Source organism: Pristis pectinata, chromosome 6 (genome assembly GCF_009764475.1).
Source record: "Pristis pectinata isolate sPriPec2 chromosome 6, sPriPec2.1.pri, whole genome shotgun sequence".
In the NCBI taxonomy this organism is placed as follows: Eukaryota; Metazoa; Chordata; class Chondrichthyes; order Rhinopristiformes; family Pristidae; genus Pristis; species Pristis pectinata.
In genome coordinates, this window is record NC_067410.1 from 21,375,920 (window position 1) to 21,384,156 (window position 8,237).

An 8,237-nucleotide genomic window follows, 5' to 3' on the forward strand; every position below is an offset into this window, starting at 1 on the left:
TTGAGTTGGCTATTTTTGGAATATTTTTGAAAAATAATGACACTGAAAATCATGCAGAAGTAATAAGTACAGAAATGTGTGGAATGGTTGCCTTTCAAAACCTCTTCAGCGAAACAAAAGAGCATCTTTGTTACAAGCTTAATGAAAGGTGAAATGAATCCATTAACTTAGGACAAAAAGTATTGGAATCAGTCAAGGGGAAAATCAACTACCTATTTCTCAAAATTTTAATGTGTATATGTTTACCAGGCACATGGCAGAAAGGAATTAACTGTCTTATTAATTAAACTAGAAATTGCCTGAGCCTGGTACAGACTGAGAGAGTCTTGACTGGTGATGTTCATTCCCCCTCCACCCTACCCCCACACCTTTGATACATTCACTCTTCTGCAAAAGACACCACTGTGATGAAAAAAAAGTAATGAAGACGAAACAGCAGCTGGTCCTCTGCTGTCACCACAGTAACATCATAACTTCATTTCCTATTAAATCATAGCAGGAAAAATACAAACAAGAAGCTGGAGCAATACTTCCAGCAAATTAAAAGAACACTGAAAAATAAAGTCCCTAGAAAGGCCTTTTCGAATAATTCATGTGGTTTTTCCTTTAAAAATACTTTCCACACAGTGCTCTAAGTGTACAAGCACAAACAGAAAATCTTATAGGCTAGGAAGATATAGGTATAATTAAGCATTCTGATTCCTTTTTTTCCAAATGCGATGGTGTTTGGCAAGGAAAAAGGAGTTAGTAGATCTACCTGGTAAATAAGGTAGAAGCTAATGAAGCAGCTTAAAATGGACACAGGACACTGTCCTGAGGAACTCTCATGTGGCATCCTGGAGCTAAGATGATTGACCTCCAACAAGCGCAAATATTTTCCTTTGTGTGAAGTATGCCTCAAGTCATTGGAGTGTTTTCTCTCTGGTGCTTATCTACTTCATTTGTACCAGAGCTCCTTGATGCCACACTTGCTGCCTTGATGTCAAGGACAGTAACCCCCTCCTCTGGAATTTAGTTCTGTGATCCATATTTGGACCAAGGCTATGATGAAATCTGGAGCAAACCCAGATTGGATATTGGTGAAGAAGTGCTGCTTGATAGCCCTGCTGATAAAATCTGCCATCATTTTTCTGATGATTGAGAGCACACAGATTGTGCATTAATTAACCAAGTTGTATTTATCCTGCTTTTTGTGAACAGGTCATACCTGTACAATTTTCCACATTGTTAGGCAGATGCTAGTGTTGCAACTATACTAGTACAGCTTGGCTAGGGTCATGGATAGTTCTGGAACACAGGTCTTCAGTACTACAGTACTACATTATTTGATCCCATAGACTTTACTACATTCAGTGCTCTCAGACGTTTCTTGATATCACCTAGGCTGTATGGAGTCAGATGAAAATTGTTTTCTGTTACAGTGGGGAGCTCAGGAGAAAGCTGAGATGAGTAATCCACATGGCACTTCTGGCTGAATATTTCATCCTTGCCTTTAACATTCACGTGTCCAGTCCCATTATCCCTGAGAATAAGGACGCTCTTGATGCCTCTACCTCACAGTAGCTGTTAAATTGTCCACCACCATTCCCTGATTTGATTGTAATGGTAGAGTTATGCATTGGCTGAGCAATGAGGTTATAGATTGTGGTTTTTTTGTCTGATGCTGTTGGTGCACAATCCTTCATGGATACCCAATTTTGAACTGTTAGATCTGTTCTGAGCCTGTTCTACTTTGCAAAATTATAGCAGCACTTCACATGATGGAGGATATCTACAGAATGAAGATGGGACTTTGCCTCCACATGCACTGTATGGTGGCCACTTCTACCAACATAATGCCTCTTCCATAGTTAGATCAGTGTGGACAAAATCAAGGAGGTTTGTCTCTCATATTTTTCATTTACTATCTGTAGCAGACCCAATCAGATAACTGTGGCTTTCAGGATTCAGCCAGTGGTTTTGCTACTATGTCACCCTTAGTGATTGACATTGAAGTCCCTCATTCAGAGTACATTGAGCCTTGCTATTTTTTGTGCTTCCTCCAGGATGTTTCCTGGATAAGAGAGTATTAGCAATAAGGAGAGGTTGGACCAACTTGGATTGTTTTTCCTTGGAGTGTTGGAGGCTGAGGAGTGATGTAATAGAAGTATACATAATTATGTGAGGCATAGATAGGGTAAGTAGTCAGTGTCTTTTTCCCAGGGTGGAAATGTCAAATACTAGAGGGCACAGACTTTAAGGTGAGAGGAGAGAAGTTTAAAGATTTGCGAGGCAAATTTTTTTTACACAGAGCACAGTAGGTGCCTGAATGCACTACCAGGAGAGGTAGTGGAAGAAGATATATTTAAGAGGCATTTAGATAGGAACATGAACAGGTAGAGGATGGAATGATATAGACCATGTACAGGCAGATGGGATTAGTTTCAATTGGCATCATGTTCAGCACAGACATCATTGGCCATAGGGCCTGTTCTTGTACTGTATTGTTCTATGTTCTAAGTGTTGTTCATCGTGGAGGAGCACTGAATCATCACCTGGGGGAGGATGGTGGGTGGTAATCATATTTTCTTGTCTGCGTTTAAACTGATGTCATGACCTTTCACAGGATCTGATGTCAATGTTGATGACTCCCAGGGCTACTCCTTCCATTTGTATACGGCTGTGCCACACTTCTCCACACACACGCCCCCCCCCCCACACCCAACAACCAACCCCCCCCTTTAGTGGCTGTGGCCTGCCTAGTGGTACAGGGTTACCTAGGGATTGTAATGAAGGAGTCTGGCATGGTATCTGTACAGTGCGATTCTGGGAAGGCAGTTGGTCAATTACTCTGTAGAATAGCTCTTCCAATTTAGACACGACTCTAACTTACAGGAACATTTTTACGAGGAGGATTTCATATGGTTGACTCTATCGTGTCCAAATTGACTGCCAAGGTTGATATAATTTTCTGCATTAATGTAGTGGTTATAATAACAATGAGAGGCTTGATAGTGCATATAAAATTCAACCCATTGCAGCAGGTCAGAAGTCATATATACATCAGGTTCCAAACACAAGAATGACAAATTTCTCTTTTGCAATGGCCACAATAAACCAGATGTATGATGAATTAGTATTTTTGTGAATATCATTACTAAAGGTAATTATATTGTTTTAATTCTATATTGTTAATTGACTTTAAATTTACAACCATATCATGGGATATGAACCCACATCTCTGGATTGCAAGGTCCAGGTTAATGGTCTGGTAACTTAAGCACTGCGCCTTCAACACTTCCTGAATATACAGAAGACAACCAAGGCCTGGGGTTATTAGGATTTCCCTCCAATCCATTCCTTCCCCCAGTGCTCACCTACTCATTCCACCAAGTTTCATGCTTCCGTTGGAGACTTGGCATTGTTTTTGATGGCACTGTATACTTAATGCTCAACAGCACAAGCCAAGTGTCATGATTTCACTACTCAGGACTTTGAAGGCTGCTTGCTGTGTGGACCAAGTCTGATGTTTGATATTAGAAAAGTAAAATAAAAAATGGGACACTTCTAGGCTTCATGGTTCTTCAGTGAGCTGAGTCACAGACCAATTGCTACTTAGATGTTACACAACATAAAACACAAGATAAGGACAAGTTCACAAGGCCAGGGAGAAATCTTACGAAGCTCTGGTGGTTCTGTAACTTTATTGAATACCATGCAATCGAACAATTAAAAGTTGAAATTAAATTTGTAGTTGCCAATTTTTTGTACATGCATTTTGTGTTCAGTTTTATATAACAGAATTAATTCAGACTTTTAAAAACAACAAAATCAAGGACCTTAAATATTGTGTACACTATTGATTTGACATTGACCACTTCCTCATTTTCATGCTTTGCTTCAGCATTCAGGCTGCACTCTCTGAAATTCCTTCCCCATATCTTGCTCCCTCTCCATCTCCTCCTTTTTTCCATCTTTCTGACTAGGCTTTCAGGTAACCTAATATGTCTGCCTTTGTTTCTGATTTAAGAATACTAATAATGAACAACTTACAAATATATTGGTAAAATTTAATAATTCTATCAACCTTCAATTGTTTGACTGTATGATATCTACCAAAACTACAGAACTACCAGAGCTTCATCAGATTCCTTCCCAAACTTATGTCCTTGTCCTCATACTGTGTTTTATATTACGCAGTGTAGTGAGAACCTTGTCACCTAAGTAGTAACTGATCTATGACCCAGATGACTGCAGAACCATGAAAGCCTAGAAGAGTTCCATTTTTTATGGGTTTGGGCATTAAAACTCAGACTGAGAGGAAATTTCTAGTTTTGAAGGAAGTTACGTAGCTAGGGAAAAACACAAGGATGATAATTTAATTGGAAGATCCTGAGAGCCAATGTAATCAGGGATGATAGGGTTAGTCGTGTGGCATAAGGTCATAGAATTGCTGGATAAAAAAGACCTGTCTAGTTAACCTATTATCCTCATTACCCCAGGATACAATGAAGAATTTGCAGTCTAATCATTGCAAACAGTCTTTATCGATTAGTCTACAGCAGATCCAGACACAAGGCAAGGAGAAACCTAATGGTGAAAAACTAAATCTGAGGTTAAAGACCACCCAGTCCTACCACCTATGCCACAATTACCATATGTTTCAGATTGCTCAAATTGTATTCAAAATAAAACCTTCTGAAAGAAATCTGTCTATAAGCAAATCACCACCAGACTTTTGGATGAGCTGAAGTTCAAGGAGGGTAAAGACTGGAGTGGTTCTGATTAAGAATCTAGGGTTTCCCTAAGACATCAGCCAGGAAGTGGGACAAAACAAGCAGCTATGAAAATGTTTATGCTTCACAGCAGAAGCATAAACGGTGGTTTAGTTTTCACCAATGTTTAACCAGAAGGAATTGTATCTCATCCAAGTCAGTCCCATTAAGTAGAATACTGGTAAAGAAGCATGGAGGAGTATGGCATGCATGACCATGTCAAAGTTGGATAAAGCACCATCATCACAATCTCCAAGTATGTTAATTGTGGATTTAATAGCAGTTCCATAAAAGGTGAGCAACACTACAGTCAAAGTGGTAATGTGCCTTATCAAAGTTTCTGCCTTGGTTTTTAAAACAGATCAGAAAAGAATTAAACTTTATTCATTTTTACAATGATATGTTGGTTAGGAAAATTGTTCTTGGAATTTTTTCAGTATGTGTTGGATTTCAATAATTGAGACAAAAGTAAAACTCTTCAATTACAAAACACATGATTCAATCGCAACATAACAGCGCATCTTTTCCCCACAAGAATAACTGCAGCTCACCACCCCCATGTGGACTTGTTATTTTTTTTGAGTACTAATTTATGTCTTCTTGTTGAAATTTTATTCAAAGTAAATCATATCCATAAGAAACATTCATAGAAAAGACAGGCCAAAGCTTTGTGGTCTTCCCCAGATTATGTTCCTGCATGGGTTAGGCCCTTGCAATAGCAGCAAGCTACTTTATCAAAAGCATCTGTAAGGGTACAAATGAAGACTGCGTTACCCATTTACGCACATCCAGAAACAAGTAAGAGGGCGGAAGTTGCAAAGACATGAGAGAAAGCCATCTACCCATTTTTCCCCTATATGAATCCCTGTTTGCTGTGAAAGAGTGGGCACTTTTGTATAAATGTAAGATGATACGTTGGCATTTCTCTAAAATGTTTATTGGAAACAGGTAAGAAAAAAACTCCCATTAGTAAATAAGGGCCTGTGATCACAGGGCTGGCTAACTGTGAAGTAAGATCACAAGATATGACAAGAAATTGCAAATGGTGCACTTGAAGGAAATGCCAACCTTTGTTTCAGAAATGAAGTACACAAAGTATGCTGTTGCATACCAAGATAAACAATACCGACTGAACACATAACTCTGACTTTGCTGAAGTCTAATGACAAATTTACAACTAAATTAATTTCCTTTATGGCAAGAATGATAACTGAGTACCTAAGAGAGTCAAACTGTTGTCATATTTCATGTTTGACATACACAAAATGAACAGCAAAACACTAGGACAGCAAATGGGGGAGTTAAATTAAACCCCGAGGCAACAAGGCCAAATTATCAATACCACACTTCTATGGATTTTCTTATATCTTTACGTCTTACTTTTGATAAAAGAACTGTGACTTGGAGCTTAAATTTCTAACCACAACACCAAGCTAGGTCTAGACTAAATGGATTAAACTTGGACTAGGTTTCAAGGAATACAATCAAAGGGTATGTGAATTACTGTGGAAATGGCTCTCATATTTCTTTTTACCTAAATCTGAAAGCATTAAACAAAAGTTCCTTAATACCCTTCAGTTTTGCAAAGACAGATACTGTGTTGTTAGGAACAAGTGAGGCGCTTTATCTGTCATGCCTTACCTTTGCTGGCAATGTGCCCTGGCTCAGAATTCAAATAAGTTCTAATAGCAAATCTGCAATTGGTGCCGACTATTAGCTAACCCAGTTTCTGGATTGTGACAAAAGATAATATGATCTCAATCCAAATACTTAGAATAAAAGCTCCAACAACTTCACAAATCAGAGGTGACAGTAGAAATAAGCATTTTGTTTTTATTTTGTTGCTGAAGCTTTCAAACTTGTGCGCTCATGGATGCAATGTCAAATTTCTGTTAAAAGTCAAGGTTAGGACACCCCCTCCCCTTCTGCCACCCTGCCAGTGAACATGGCCAAACCGCACACACACAGCAGCAGTGCCGGGAGTCTTTTTACCTGCCAGATTGTCAAGACTCCAGGGAAATGTCTCTCCTGAACACTTCAGTCTGGAGGTTTCACTCAGATATCAGATTAACCTGGCTGGAATCAAATGAAATACTGTTACACATCACAGAATTTAATGTGTGGCTTGTGCTTAGTGCCACTGTGTGCTGGATTCTCTGTAATTATTTACACTGGTTTACAGTTTGTTTGCCCTAAGCAGATTTAAATTCTACAAATGAGAAAAGCATCAATTGCCACTTGTGAAAGAGAGTTCAATACTTCGACAACTTTTGCATATTGATACAGTTCTTAACTCCACTCCCTAAAGATCTTGCTCTGATTTGTAGATTATGGTACCAGTACTTGACTCCCCGACTAGCAGAAGTACCTTTCATTTGATTAGTTCTTCAGGTCCCTATAATACCATGTGACTTTGATTAACTCTTCCTTTAATGCTTTAAGATCCAGAACATACAACCCCCATTTGTGCAATTTCTCTTTCTACTGCAATCCTTGGAATGCCAAATATCATTCTGAGTATCACTCCCTCCAAATTTTGGAAATTGTCTCCTCTACATCCAAGTCCAAATCATTAACATATACTAAGAAAAGCTCCAAGTACTGGCCCCTGGGAAATTCCACTGTACACTTCTCTCCAATCCAAAATAAATAGACCCATCACTACTACTCCCTGAATCCTGTTACTTAGCCAATTTTTCATCCATCTTGCAATAGCCTTGTCTTGAAGACCACCTTACACAGCACCTTATTAAACTTCCTTTTCCAAGTCCATAGCCCCCACATCAAATGCATTTTCTTTGTTACCCTCTCTGTTACTTCATTAAAAACTCTATTAAGATAGACGCAATGTGTTTAGCAAATCATGCTTGATTTCTCTAACCAATCCACACTTGTCTAAGTGACTGCCAACATTGTACTTGATTATTCTTTCTAAAATTTTCCCCATCAGCAACGTATATTTGACTGTCTGTTTATTCCTACATCCTTTGTTGAACAAGGGTGTAATATTTGCAATTCTCCAGTCATCTGGCAACAACCCCCAGTATCTATAGATTATTTGCAATTTCCTCTCTCACTTCCGTCAGTAATCTAGAATGCGTACACCTTGACCAGATTATTTCTCCACTTTAAACACAACTATCCTTTCCAATACTTCCCCTGTATCAATTTTCAGACCAAACAGATTTTCAATTACTCCTTCCTTTACAGAACTTTCAGCAGCATCTTCTTCCTTGGTAAAAACCAATTTAAAGTATTAACATAATACCCAGTCATGTTCCCTGAGCTGATCTTTTTGACCAGCCCCACCTCTTCTTTAATAATCCTTTTCCTGACCACATGCCTACAAAACATCTTTGGACCCTCTTTTATATTTGATGCCAGTTGTTTCCCATGTTCTTGCTTATTTGCTCTTCCTTCCTGGATTTTATGTAATTTTATGTTTGCACTTGTGTTAACAACTGGCATTTGTCATATGCTCTT